The sequence below is a fragment of the Phalacrocorax aristotelis genome, chromosome 4, assembly GCF_949628215.1.
Source record: "Phalacrocorax aristotelis chromosome 4, bGulAri2.1, whole genome shotgun sequence".
Taxonomy (NCBI): domain Eukaryota; kingdom Metazoa; phylum Chordata; class Aves; order Suliformes; family Phalacrocoracidae; genus Phalacrocorax; species Phalacrocorax aristotelis.
In genome coordinates this window covers 12,922,980-12,938,203 of record NC_134279.1, presented here as the reverse complement: position 1 = coordinate 12,938,203, position 15,224 = coordinate 12,922,980, and the positions used below count along the sequence as shown (strand labels likewise).

The 15,224-nt window shown below is 34.9% G+C and overlaps 1 long non-coding RNA gene across 1 annotated transcript in view; it reads left to right on the top strand.

Annotated features, from left to right (window-relative positions):
- The window catches only part of LOC142056073 (uncharacterized), a 109,940-nt gene that overhangs the window by 55,172 nt on the left and 39,544 nt on the right, over positions 1–15,224 (top strand). The window contains exons 6-7 of the long non-coding RNA XR_012660202.1: positions 2,278–2,378; positions 12,909–12,938. This is a non-coding gene — a long non-coding RNA (uncharacterized LOC142056073). The remainder of the gene's footprint in view (positions 1–2,277; positions 2,379–12,908; positions 12,939–15,224) is intronic.

The window sequence follows — 15,224 nt, the reverse complement described above, 5'->3', positions numbered from 1 at the left end:
AGCTAGCAAACTCCTGGCTTACCTTGTAAAAATGTGTATTTTATTTTTCTTTATTTACTAAAGCTTCCACTTCTGAGAATGCAAAACAATTAACGAATTTTAATACATTTTGCAAAATCATATTGGACAATACAATTAAAAAAAAATTGAAATATTAGAAAGAATTACAATATATTCTAAGGTGGTTCATTCTAGCCAGAATGAATCATTTAAGCATTTCCCTATCTGACCATGGATACCAGGGTGGAAGAGTATCTCCCTGTTCCCCTTGATAACTAGACTTTTTTAATATGGTTCTTTTATAACTTAACTGATCTCTTTTTTTTTTTTTTTTGGTGTGGATTGTTTTAACCTGAATCTGTGTACTATGCATTTGCACTATAAAGTTATATTACAAAAGCAAAAATTTTGCTGTACTATTGAAAGCAAGAATAGGGTGGAGGAAGCTGAGAAGGCTCAGGTTCAAGGTAGATTTTTCTGTGGAGCATAGAGTGTGCCCGCTGTCAGACTTATGTACCCCAAATCTATATAAATATAAAGAAAAAAAATTTGGCAATTAAACTCTGTCCAGGTATCAGTGAATCTCTCCTTTTTTTCAGGTATGTCTTAGCATGTTCTTGATTTTCATATATAGCTAGGGTGGTAAGGCAGACCAGGAAAGCCACTAATTCAATAATGTGTAGTAAGGGAGTTATGTTCAACTCCTGAGACTCATGCAAAGGGAGGGTAGGAAGTTAATAATTAGTGTTTATGCGGGAAGATTTTTGTAGTGTGTTTTAAGACAGATGACTAATGCACCTTTTGGCTATGACAATATAAAAACATTCATAGGTAAGCATTAAGAAAGTAAAAATTATATCACCTGTTTGTATTTTTGATTTCTTTTAACTGTGCAGCACATGCCACATTAATAGGTTAATAGAGAAACTAAGCTTTTTCTAATGACTTCTCATGTCAAAACTTAGTATTTAATTTAAATGGAAGTTTGATAATAATAACAATGAATCCACTGTAGTACTCTCTATATTTTTCTGTATATGTATCTTAGACTATAATCAATATTTTTATTAATTATCAGAAGTGTTTTTAATAGATTAGATAATAGTCAATGTAATTTAATAATATTCTTCTCTGCTGGCTCAGTGAAGTAAGCTTTCAGAACTTAAGAATATTTTATTCAGCTGCCTTGTGGTTGTTCCTAAATACATGCTGTCACACTTGAGTCTGCTCTATTTTTTGGTGTGAATTTCAGTTTGTTATCAGAAAAGCTGAAAATGTCTTGGAAACCATGGACTATTGGGAAAAAAGGAACTTCTTTTTCTATTCATAGTTTGTCCTCATCAAAGATCTGTTCAACAGAATCAAATGCCTCTGGCTTCCACAATCTATTTATGTGCATTTTGGCCTTGTCTGTTATAAAGCAGTTTGTTAGAGGCCTGGAAAAACTAGAATTTTATTGGATTTCAAAAAGTGAAGAGAATTTATAATACTATACTTACAGGCATGTATGTAGATATGTAAAAGATATATAAAAATATAAGTACATGTTGGAAAATACGCAGTTTTCTTTAGCACAGATTCATAGCAGTCAGATTCTAACAAATACTAATTATGTTTCTTTTCCTTGCAAAAGATAGATTTTTAAAATATCTTTAAGGCTTCCAAAATAGAAAGTAGAATAGTTACGAAAATGAGGAGTTAAATAAATAAAATCTGCCGTCAGAAAAGAGGTGGGGTGGTTCTTCTATTAGCATTTTATTTATTAGTTTGTATTGTTCTTTTGCATTGAAAATTCATCCCAGTTTGTCAAGCTGTTTTTCTTCTAAGATATAACTTGGGTTTTGTTTCATGGTTTTTTGGGGGTGTGTTTTGGTTTTGGTTTGGTTTTGGTTTGGTTGTGATTTTTTGTTTTGTGGGGTTTTTTTTGTATTTTTCTATAAAAACATAATAAAAGTTAAAGCTTGCCTGGTAAATTCTACCACTGCCTTGAGGTAGTGGCTGGAGAGATGTAAATTAATGCTATGGTTGGCTGTGAAATCACAACTTAGTTGAAAATTCAATTGATGCAGAAACAAGGCAATTATCCATTTTACTTATTCAATCTCATAAATATTTTGAATCTGTCTTCTATCTGCCAAAGGGAATAAAACCAAAATTGACACACACGCCCCCACACCCACCCATGCTAAAGCCTACAAATGAGTTTTCAAAGTTGCTGTTAAAAGCAGAAAAACAGTTTGAGAATCTAAACGTGTTAAAAGGCTCCCTGATCCACAGGTACTCCCCCTGACCCCAGCTTTGGATGGAATTTCAGCCAGTCTCTGCCTGTTGCCTTTTGCTCTGAAGCGCAGTGTGTTCCTTGCAGTTTCACTAAACAGGTAACACGCCGTCCTTGCCCACTTGGAAACCTCTGTCCTTACCCTGTCTCTAATACTAGTTTCATAAAACTGTTTTTTCTGAAGATCAGGTACCAACGTTCAGGTCATGGTGCTAAGATAGTGTTAGATGACAGTAAGGCATGTGGTTGGCTGCTGATAGCTGATTGTAATTGCAAACAATAGGAATGTAGAAAGAGGGATGTGGTTTTGTACTTTCTATTATAAAGCATGCCACTGCTTTTATAGCAGTAAAACAAATGTTGAGGTCACAGGAATGTCAATTTTGAGGCCAGACAGTAAAAAAATCAGTGTAGGGCATTATTGCCTCTTGCCCTACTACTAGCAGCAAAAGCTCAGTAGTTGGCTTTACAAATTTGAATAAACCGTGAATTTGCATATGGAAATATCTTTTTATGCTGAAAGAAAAAACCACATTAACTAATTTTTACAGCCTCTGACAAGAAGAACAAAGACCTCAAAGGTTTCGAACATATCATGTGGACATATGGCACAAGTGAGGGGCTGATAATGCAAATGACGCTACAGTGGTTTTGTAGTGTTCAGCTAGAGGCAATGTATATCATCTGCATTCATTAAAGTTTAGGGTGTCTGTATCTATCTGAAAATAAAAAGTAATTTTCTGGGTGAAATATATTTTGGAAGGACACAACCCAATAAAGGAACATTAGAAAAATCTACCTCTTGCCCTGCCTCATCCACTCTTCCAGATAAAAGGTGTTATCTAATTTTAACGTTGCCTATCAGCTTTTATCTAGTGCTTGCTCACACTCTCATCTGGTACCCTGGCAATTGGAGACTTGCCATTGTCTTTCTCAATTTTTCCTGACAGAAGTCCTTGTATTTAAGGTTAGATGTCCATTTTAATACTCTTTTTTTTGTTGTTGTTTGACCTTAGTGACAAATTTTGAGCAACGTGTGAAATAATTGTTGAACAGCTTCATATCTGTTCCATTATTTTTATGGATTCATGTCTCATTGAAATGGTGGGTAGAAGAGGAAGTATGCAAGACTAGCACTTTCTTATTTGTTCCCCTATCAGTGATTCAGTCCTTTACCACTTCATTATATTCACAATACAGCAAAGTGTAAAGATCTTCATGTACTATGCTGGTGTAGTGCCAGCAGAATTTCTCCTTCATAGCTAGTCCCAGTGAATGTAATTATCTAATAACATTCTTATAAATAAATAAAAGGTGCTTCTTTAACTGTGGGGTGAAGAAACATATTTTGTTATAAAGTTGGTCTTGACCTGTGTAGCTAGGAAGACTTTGAATTGTAGTCATTGCTCTGTGGACTATTCTGAGTGAAGTGACTGTAACCTCCAGGCTATGTGATGCCTTTAGACTCTACAAAGTCAGTGAATTCATGGACAGCATGTTGTGCAAATCAGATTGCACTGATTTTGATCACTCAAATTAAATTATGTCCTATTACCAGCCAAGTAAACTCACTTAGTAACAAGTCATATGGGCAGCCTAGAGATGAAAATTTCTTGCAAAACTGAGAAGCGTTTTGTTGCGTAGGCCTCACTGACTTTAGTTTTGTGAAGCTGCAGATTAAATGAGTACATGGAATGATGCAGGGGATAACTCTTCCAATCTGTGTTTGTGGTCCGCAGCCATCAGTACAGAGTATAAATGTAAAGTTTGTGCCAGTAACAAACATACTGGAGAGACCCCAGCAAAGGACTCCTAAGGTGATCAAGTGACTGGAGCACCTTTTGTACAAGAAAAGGCTTGAGAGAGCTGGGACTGTTTAGCCTGGAGAAGAGAAGGCTCGGGGAATTTCATGAATGTGTACAAATAACTGAAGGGAAGGTGCAAAGAGTATGGAACCATGCATGGCTTGAAAAAAATGTCACCTTCACAATTTGGATTCTTCCATGCTGGTGTAATGTAATGTCTTAGTCTCAGAAGTAACTAGTAAATCATCTACCCTGACACCTGTTACTGTTAGCCACGGAACCTCACCAGAAAACCCATACGTGGCTCAGAAGTCATTTAATCTGAAGTAATTATCAGTCTGAAGAGCAGATTAAGATGCTTCATATTTAATTTGCAGCTTCAGCTTCAGCTGTGTCATTTCTCACCCTGGGGAAAAAAAGATCTAGAGAGTAATAATCTTAAAGCTGGCAAATGTTTATGTTTCACCTCATGGCTGCTCTGAACCAGAACCCTACAATCCCTAATTTAAACTAATTTTCGAGACAATAGGATTATTCCTGGACTAAGGGTGCTGGAACCAATACAAATATTAACATTATAAATTTCATTAACAAGAAATTAAAATGAAATTAACTCAGGAATATGAAGTAAAAATATCTGAATATAGTGTGTGTATGAATATATATACATATATACACAATTTAAAATTTGTGCTTATTAGGAATAAAACTATTCACACTTTTCTATGAGCTATGTTCTGTATTTAACTGTTTTCATGAATCTCTTCTAGTAATGGGTGGGTTGGGATTCAGCATTTATCCTAGTAATTCAATCCCAAAATGATGATGTCTCAAAGCTTTATATTGTACAAAAAATTAAATTCAATTAAGCAAACCATGGTTCCTGAATGTTCTCTGCCTGAAATGAAAATGAGACAGTTTACAGATCAGATTTAGATTCTTAATGCAAAAAATAAAGCATCATTAAACACATCTTTCTTTTAATAATTAAAAATCCATTGTGCAAGTTTACATGATTGCATAGCTAATAAAGGCAATTCAGGCAATAAAGGCAATTTCAAATAAATGAAATATTTACTTTACTTTTTGAAGCAAAAGTTGAGGAAAATAAGAATTTAGGTGGAACAATGAATGCTATTTAAAAAATGTTATTAAAATCAAGCCTGGATTTTAGTCCTCGAGTGCATTTATAACATACGTTTTCATAGGTCAGACAAGACTAATAGAGCTGATTACTTTTCAACAGTGAACATCAACAATTTTTGCATCTTTGTTTATTTATTTTTGATTAAAGAAGGAAACTTAAATATTTTGTTGGCCTGTACATCTGTCTGCAAAGGAAACTCTCAGGAGAATCAGACAGTAAAGAACAAACTAAGAGTTAAATATCATGCATTGCAGCACAGTTTGTAAAGGCATTAAAGTAAAAGAATTAGAAAATGAACAAAATTAAAGCTTTTTTTTAATTATATGTCTTTCATTCAATCCTTTTACACGCTTCAAGAGAAAAGATGCCTAAATACAAAGGAGAATATCAGTTCACTGAAAAAAATGATGTGCTTCAGTGGCTCTTCTCATTGGTTGCCAAGTTGTTTAGATGGCAGCATTTAATAAAGAGAAGTGAGGAGAGGCTGTAGAAGTTTGTGGAAATGGAGCGTTTGTTACCATTCTAGTCAAGAAGGCATTGCTTGATTCAGAATACTCTCTTGCCTATGAATTCACTGAGTTTGAAAAGTATCATATTCACACATTTTATTGTTTTGTAAAAATGTAAGCCTGTGTATGGAACAAAATGGCCCAAAGTTACATTCTTAAAAGCTTTGCGGTTAAGTATCCAGATATTTTAAAACCTTTTTTTATAAACTCCAATTGTTAGAGAAAGTTTATACTAAAGTGTTTGGTAAGTAACAACTAATTTGCACTATGTTAGGGGGGTTGTAATGCGTGTAGATATTGCCTTTGATGTGAAAATTACAGTTAGAAAAATCGAACTGGAGATTACTAACCCAGTAACTTTTTTTACTGGATTTTTACTGGATTACTAATCCAGTAACTGCAGGACAAGATACATTATATCCCTCAAAGGCACAACAATTTTTGAAGTTCGAACTACTGTGTAATGACAAGATGTAGAACTACTTAATTTTACTAACATTTATACCTGAAAAATTAATAACATATCAAAAACATGCATTTTATAAGGGCCTAATTGCAAGGAGTGGCCAGCTCAGTATGCAAAATTTAGTTCTATCTTACTGTTACTGTAAAATATGAAAATGTGACAAAATTTTTCACAAAACTTAAAGGAAATAGGTTGAATGTATAGGGCTTTTTTTTACTTGTGTTAAATTATATGGTATCTCTCATGCAAATATGTAATATGTGGGAAACTGGCAAACATCTGTAGGACCATTATTGAATATAGTGACAAGGAACAGAGGAGTAACTTTTCTTAACTTGATTCATTGCTTAGTTGTATTTTTGGACAATGTGTGTCTTTTTTTCCTTTCTCAGGTGTATATTTCCTTGAGAAGACTTCCTTCAGTCCCCGTTCATCTAAATTTATTTCTGGCTTGTTGCTTTTTTTCTTTATATGAAATATAAAGCTCTGAGAAGAAATATCTCTTTCCATTCTGTAACTGAAAGAGCACCAATTTCTTTCTTTGTATTTGCTGGAATATACAGTCTCTGACATCTCTTTTTCAGATTTGGTTTTGCAGGGCATCAGATTCCAATGCAAGACACACTTCCTTGCCTTGGACATCTGCAAGTTCATAATTTACAATTAGGGAAGGTAGGGCTGTTTTCCTAGCTGTGATGGGGGAGTTGAAGAAACTAGATAAACTCATAACCCGCTTATTTCAGAGGGAAAATTTTCAGGTATTCTGAGCCACCAAAGACACAAAGCAAATGAAAAGTACTAAAGCTCTCTGCACATGTTAGCTGATTTACTTGCAATAGCACCAAAGTAGCATACAAAGAAGACAGGGCACCACTTAAAGGCCCTGATCTCACCTGCAAGAGCAATCTGAATTGAGAAACCATAGTTCTGGCTTGCCACTGCTGACCAAAGGCCAGCTGGACAAAATAGGCTATAAGAAGCCCTAAGGGTTTTGATGAGCAGTCCTTCCTGTATTGGTTCATTTGAATTCCTACAATCCATGATGATGTAGCACTAAAAATGAAAGCAGAAGCTACTGATTATTTCTGAAAATTATTTCTGGGAAATCACATATGACTAACAAGGCAGGATATACAAATTACATAGGAATGGGATGTTTCTTTGCTGCATCCTATCTTATTTTTAGGATTGAGACAAGCCATGTGGTTTATACAAGCCACTGGTCCTGATGTCACAGTGCTATATACAGAGAGTTAATCTCAGTCCTTCATTTCTCACAGTGTGTCATTCATAGGTAGCTTGATCTGCTCATTGTTCAAAATAACCAGAAACTATATGACCACAACAGCAATGTCGAACATGAGTTAACAATCTGTGCTATGAAACAGGGCTAATAACTTGGGTTCAGAGCCAAGATAATGCAGTCACAGAGCTCTCCAATATCTGTCAGTATGGCACATACTCTTAGGCAGTGAGTTAGAAAAATGGATTTTTGTAACTTGTTCCAGGAGAAAGTGATGATTAAGTTGGTTATTTTTTATTTCTGATTTAGATACCGAGATCAGAGAGTTGAAAGTTATTGTATCTGGCAAATCTGTGCTAACACGATCCTATATAATTGCTGAGTCTTTTTTGTATTTATATACTTCTTTAAATGTACGATAGGCCTATGGTAAAACAAATTTATTGTTTGCATCACACCTTTGATACAGAAGTACATAGCAAAGTCTTGTAAGGCGTGCAAATTCTTGAAGTATTGAAAACCTCATGATGGTAGTTCAGAGAAATTACTTATCTGATACAGTTACTATAGTTTTTCACACAGGCTGTTGTTAGGATATTCACAGGTCCTGTGATTTTCCCAGTGGGGATGTCTCCCTGCCTTTTCTTCTAGAACTCTAGTTTATTAATTCCTTTATGTCCTTAATCAAACTGCATTTTTAAAAGGAAGTTAGAAATTGTCAGGGCTATTCTGTAAGGTTAAATAATATTGTATTGTTCATCTTTTCATTGATGGCACTTGAAAAAAAAGCAGAGGTGGAAACGTATCAACAGCTACTTTTAACGTCCAGTCTTAAACTTGTGCATTTTTATTCTCTCTGTGCCAGTTTGACAGTCTTCATTGTTTATCCAAAATCTATGTCAGTGTTAGGTTCTGTTGTGGTTTAACCCTAGTCGACAGCCACTCACTCACCCTCCGCTCCTCCCCCTTCCCCGCAGTGGGATGGGAGAGAGAATCTGAAGAGCGAAAGTAAGGAAACTTGTGTTGACATAAGAAGAGTTCAATAACAGAATAAAACTAGTAATAAAAAATTGTAATTAAAAGGAATATAACAAGAGAGAGGAATAAAACACAGGAAAACCAAGCAACCACTTACCATCCACCAACCAATGCCCACCCAGTCCCTGAGCAGTGATCACTGCCCTACCCGGCCCACTCCCCCCAGCTTATATACTGCACATGATGTCATATGGTATGGAATATTAACTCTATCCCAGCTGAAACCAGGACAGGTTCCTTTTAAAATCATGTAGCATCAGATGTGGAGGCATTTGGCGAGTTCAATAGGTAAGATAATTTTGTGGGTAATACCACTAACTGCATCACATCATTTCAGTGATGACTCATCATCTTTCTTGAGAGCAGTTCCTCTGGATTTTAGCTGTTAGGTAAATTACTTTTAATTATTCATCTACCTAAATAACTTGAGCCCACAATTAGAATGGCTTTATGCTGATGTTCATGTTGTGAAGGTTATTTTGAGGTTATATTTATCTTACGAAGGTTATTTTGAGATCTATGAAATCTACTGAATGTGTTCAAAATATAGAATATTGAGTCCTGTATAGCCTTTCATGGATGCAAAACTAATCATCTCTATTTCTTGATCTGCTAGGAATCTTTTTTTGTTAAGTCACCTAGAACTTTTCATTAGGTTCACACATGAGTTTGTGTTGCTGTGTGATATCATTTGGTGGTAAGCAAAGGGGAAAACCAGCTTTGGAGTACTCTGGCTAATTTTCTTTTTTACTCCATAGCATATATATATTGCTCATTCCTATTTAAAAAATAAAGGAAAAAAATTCTTTAGCTCTTGAGTACACAAGAGAGGAAATGTTGGAGAAAGAAAAGTAAGGATGAAAAGAGTGACAGGATAGCTAAAAAAGGTGGCAAATAAGATGCTTGGAGAACCTGCTCTTACAAGAATAGGAGTAAAAAACAAACATAAAGAGTTGGAAAGCCAGACTAACATTAAAATTGGGGAACTGAGCTCTCTGTGGAGCTCTGTCCTGTAGGCATCAAGAGGTGCTTATAAAGAATGGATGACATTTCAAGGGAGCATTCCTGGTTGAGTAAGGAGGGATACACCTGACATGAGGAAAAAAAAAAGATACCTTCAGTAGGTGAGGGCTGAGAAAGGTGGCACAGTCAACATGTGCTGCCCTTGGAAAATCCTGAACTGCTTTGCATGTTGGTCTACTTACCCTGTATGTTGACCTTCAGTTTATAGGCATGTTTTCAGATTGAAACTTTGTGCACTTGAGCAGCAAACAAACAAATATTCTATTACTGCTGTTAAAACTGTGGCACCTTTTAAAACCAATGCTGTTAGGTTAGCTAAAGAGAAAGAAGAAATAAAATGAGCAGCTTGATAGACTTTCATACTTATTCTTTTCTATATTTGCAGTCTTTAATCTGTGGGGACTCCTGAGAGTTTGACAGACGTATTTGTATGTAAAATCTGGGGATTACTCATAGATTGTTTGAATATATTTAGAAAATGCAGTGAGCAATCAGTGCATGTTTTGGTTTTAATTTCTGTTCTATAATGTGAATTAATGACCTTTATATGTTACTTTGTGTCTGTAAGATCTTAGAAATTTCTCTTACGTCTTTACCCTTTAAAAATTCTATAAATAGCCTTAAACATAGAAACAAAAATTTTCTCTGATTGTACCTCTACATAGAAATGCCTTATTTCTTCAGCTATCAAGTTACTCTTGGTTTCTTTCTTACATCTAGTGATCGTTCTGCAGTTGGGATCAAGTATTACATTTTGTCAGTATTTGTAGAACATCTGAATACTGTAAAGATCTTCTACACAAAGTTTAATCTTAAATTTATATTGATCTTTTATACGTTTATGGCTCTAATGAGCTTACTTGTCAAGGCCTCCGATACGAAGTTATTTAAATAGAAGTTGTATACAGAAAATATTAAAAAATATATTATGCGGGTTATGTTTTCTAATGTCTTTTAAAAGGTACTTATTTTTGATGTCCCAAAAAGTAAATAGCAGTGTTGTGTAAGACACCTTTAAAAATGATGCCATAATGTTGTGATAGTAACATCTTTGCAGTTCTTGCTGCCCTAATTTCATTGACAATTGTTTCTCAGAGCTGCCTTTACTCCCCTTGATAACTTGTTTGCTCTTTGTTTAAAACTGCTGTATGGAGGAAAGGACCGATTGGACGTAAGAGGCACAATATTCAGCTTTGAAAGTGTATCAGCTCAATGATTTTCATCTAGACATCTCTAGATACATTTTTGTGGTGCAGCTTACAAAGTTTTTATACGTTACTAGACATGGTACAGGCCAAAAAGTGGGATACCTCTTGGGTCACCTCCTGAGAGGAGAATGTTTTCCCAATTACTTGCATTTTATTCCAAGTGGGAGAGTAAGGATGTAGCAGAGGAAAGATTGGTAGTGTGAGAAGTCACACAGGGAACCAGTGTTTGTGAGACGCACTTATATTTTAATGTTGGATTCGGGGTAATAGGTTGCTTTATTTTTCTGGCCACTGTCCTTTCCTGAATAAATCACGATTCCAGTTGGTCATTCCCCCAGCCTGGGGCAGGGGGAGGAAGAGGAAAAGAAAACCCTTGTTATGTTGTGTCACAGTTGTAAAACTGTATTGAAAATGTGAGGCAAAGCAGATAATTTAGTCAAGCCTGTTTAAATATTTGAAAAAAATTTGTTTGTGAGGACATGGATTTCAATTATCACAGATTTTTCACATGAAATGTCAGTGACCATTATACAGAGGTAAGTGCCTGTTTTGGAGCTGGTAGTGTTCAAAGTTGTTGTTATGCATGATTACAGATGTCTCTAACTGTATTAACCAAAAGGCAAACAAACCCAATTACTGAGCTGGCGAGCAGTGCTTCCCCAAACAGTGTGACCAGTCCCCAGTTACTCATGCCCCATCTGTGCTGTCAGCTTTTGCTGATGGATGTTCAGTTTGCTGTCACTGTCCCTAGGTGCAACAAGCACCTGGGAGGCACTGGCGTTGCCCCATGATGACTCTGGTCCAAGTGTGAAAGGCAGAGCAAAAAAGATGCCTCTGCATCACCAGCTCCTGAAAGATGTGTTCTGCTGTAGAGGGGCAGCCGGTCCTGAGTTCTTTGGACGCAGTTCAACATAGCCCCTAATCACTTGAACAGCCTTGAAGGATTAATACTAATGAATTGGTTAAGATTCAAGCTATTGAAACTCATGACAAAAAGAATTTTCTTTTGTCTTTCCTCTGAATATCTCTGCTCTGAAATGCTACAGTGCATTTCACTCAACATTTCAGCTGAGGTCAGTGGAGACAAACATGTCTAGCAAGTGGTACGCTCTACCATGGTCCAAATTGCATCAGTGAATTTTTACTGAATTCCCTGAAGGACGTTTTCTGGGGGGACCTGAACTTCAGTGGAGTTCCTCGAGGTTATAGACTATAAGATGAGTAGTTTTCCAATGGTTTTGTTTCCTCATGAGACAATTGTGTCAATGTTGCTGCCTAAAAGAGATTCAGGTTTCTTATGGAAAACTAGGAAGAGACTTCTCCTTAATTAAGTGTTTTGCTGCAAACCAACATCTTTATTATTATACAATTGTGTAGATTTTCCTGTTGTTCTTGAAAGGTGGCATATTCTGCTAAAATCTGCTAGCATTCAATAACAGCACAAGTAAGAGCATTTTCTTTATGTGGCAAAACTCATTGGTTTTTATACTTCTAAATTTCTTATGATTAATAGCATAAGAAAAGTCTTCACCAGAGAAAACATTTTATTTTAAGTTCTCTTAAGTTATTACTAAATAGCAGAATAACTGTTTGGAAACGATAAATCTGCCACTGACCTAAAAGCACAAGCCAGTTTTTCAATAGCTTTCTTTAAGTCTAGGTTGTTAACAGAAAACTGTTACAATAAATTTTTGCTCTGGTATAACTCAAAGCATTTTCAGATTGCGATGGGCTTTAACGCTTGTGTCATTTACCAGTTAAGTATTTCTAAATAACTTGCCATCTGGTCCTTACTGGAGCATTCAGAAAGGCTGTCCCCATTGAAATGAGTTAGATATCCATAAGCTCTTGAAAAGTGAACTGGAGAAGACTTAACAAGAGCCGTGGATGCTAAGAGCTTATGAAAGAGGCTTTCAACTCTTTTTTTTTTTTTTTTTCTTTCCCCTATTATTTTTTGTTTTATTTCAACCTCATTTGAAAGCATATACAAGTTAGTAACAAATTCTTCAAATCTCATTGCGGTCTTTACCACAGGACATAAATATTAAAAGTGCAGCAACTGTGTACCATCAAAAAAGAATATATCTATGAATAAGTTTGTAGCTGCCAGGTAGAGAAAAATATAACTGTTCTTTAGAATTTCAGAATTATTAATCTGCTGTTTACCTGCCTATATCTTGTTTTCTTTTAGACTTTGAAGTTTATGATGTTTCTGCTACAGGTTTGTACTTGCATAACTTCTTTTATCTAAATATATTAATATTCTTTTGGGGGGTGGAGGGGTGGGGTTTGGAGTTTTTTTGTTTGTTAGTTTGTTTTGCTGTAGACCTTGCAAAGCTCTGGGATGTAGGGAAACCTCTGCACTTCTGCATGGATACACAGAGGAAAAGAAATCATGCATCTTAAGATTTTAAATATTTATATGTATATAGATCAATAGCAGGTATTCTTTCCTGTGTTAGGCTTGTATTTAAAATGTGAAAGTTTCTCCATTTCTAAGTGGCCTTCAAGGGTAAGTACCCGTCATGTTTGTATCTCAGGATTTAATCTGACTGTCATAAGTTGATTTTTTTAAAAGAAACATAATATTTGTTTTAACAAAGAATTGCTTTAAAAAAAATCGAGCACAGATATTCAAGGTAGGGATAATTTCTTGTGTAAAAGAGCAATGGATCTGAAAACAGCGATTGCCGAAGATTTATCAAATATACTGTGAAGTTTGTATATCTGAAAGTCTCTTGTGAGATTATGTTTGCTCAGGTGTACCATTTCACCAAACAGATCTGTAAAGGATAAAACTATTTGAAAGGTGGGAAACAGATGTAGCTGGCTGAAAATCACTTAAAATATTTGTTGGCAATGGATGTAATACAGCAATAATTTTAGTGATTTCTATTTAAACTTAATATCAATTTAATATATTCATGTTCATTTTTATATTTTATAAATATTTTTATCAACCTACCCTAACTTTCCAGAGATTTATTATGTTTTATCAAGTATCTCAACAGGTTCTTCAGAAACCTTTTAATAATACAATTAGCAAGCAACTTCAATATGGCTCTCTAGTGTATTCAGAGTATAATGGAGTACTTAATCTTAAATGAGTAGAAAAGATATGGAATGTAATGATAGATAGAGCTTTGATCCTTTAATGTTGTTCAGATATGCACATTAAAAGAAACCCTGAAATCTTTTCTGTGCTCTAATGTTATTGTATTTATATGCCCACAGTGAACTCAAAGCTTTTAGAGTGTCCTTTCCCCACCATTTCTGTCAGAAAGAGCTGAGATTTAAAATTAAAATAAAAAGTTGGTAATCTAATTTGAGGCAGTTGACTGACAAAACTAATTAACTATTCAAAGACAATCTTCAAGGATAAAGACTTTAGAACTTGAGAAAACAAGACAGAGTTTCTCTGAATCCTAGCATTGTCATAAAAGCACTAATATTTGTCAGACATAAATTCTGGATAATATTTTCCATTTAAAATTGCACTTCCATTAGAATTTAAGTGTGAAAGCAATATATGTAAATAGCCTTTTATAAAAATGTAATATTTAGAACACACAAAGTTTTAATGATTTGCCTGCCTCCCAAGAACCAATTAACAGCTTGACAAAATGTACTCTCTCTAAATCCATTAAAAAAGAGAAGTCCATTTTGCTTACTCAGATCACGTCAATGACTAATGAAATGAATATTTTACTAATTGTTGAAGATATCACCTACAGGTTTCTATAGTACATCCTTTTTAATCTTTACATCTAAGGGGAAGAAGAGTCCTAACTTGTTCAATATCTGTAAAATAATTTGTGACAAAGAAATACATAGGCTTTTAGACCCGCAAGTGAGACAAAGGCCATAGTACAGAACAGAATGAGACTGGCTGGTTGTGGTTAGTATTAAACGATATCCTTTTCTTCCATGTACAGTTTCTGTAATATATACCTCTACAATATTACAAAATAACAACATTTTGTAAATGCAAAACCAGATGTACTCAGCTAGTGACCTGGTAAAACCAGGCACACAATGTTAGTCTCCTGTCACAGGCATCCCTCCTCCTTTTGCCTCTTAAGTTAGCAGCCAGTGAAATAATATCTTTCAGTATGTGTATGTTAACAACCACAAAATGGAAAATAGGAGAATCACCAACTGACTTTCATCTTCACCAGTGACTTGAAACAATCTGCTTAGTTTTGCACTAATATAACTGAACACCATTCCAGACCAAGGAAGTCTTTAGGCTGTAGAATTCTTAATAATAGCATTTCTCTAAATGTTTCCTTTCCAAAAACAAGTAAAATATCTCTTTTTTCCTCCCTCTTAAATGTACCATAGCTGGTTCTAGTAGAAAATAATTATAGTAGTGTAATACAACAAATATTAAATGTTTGGTTGTTTAAAATTATTTCTGTGAAAATAATTATTAGCTGGGTGTCAGGATAAGGCTAGTAGAAAGTATTATATTTAAATTAATCCCCAAACTAAGAAAAAGGAAAAT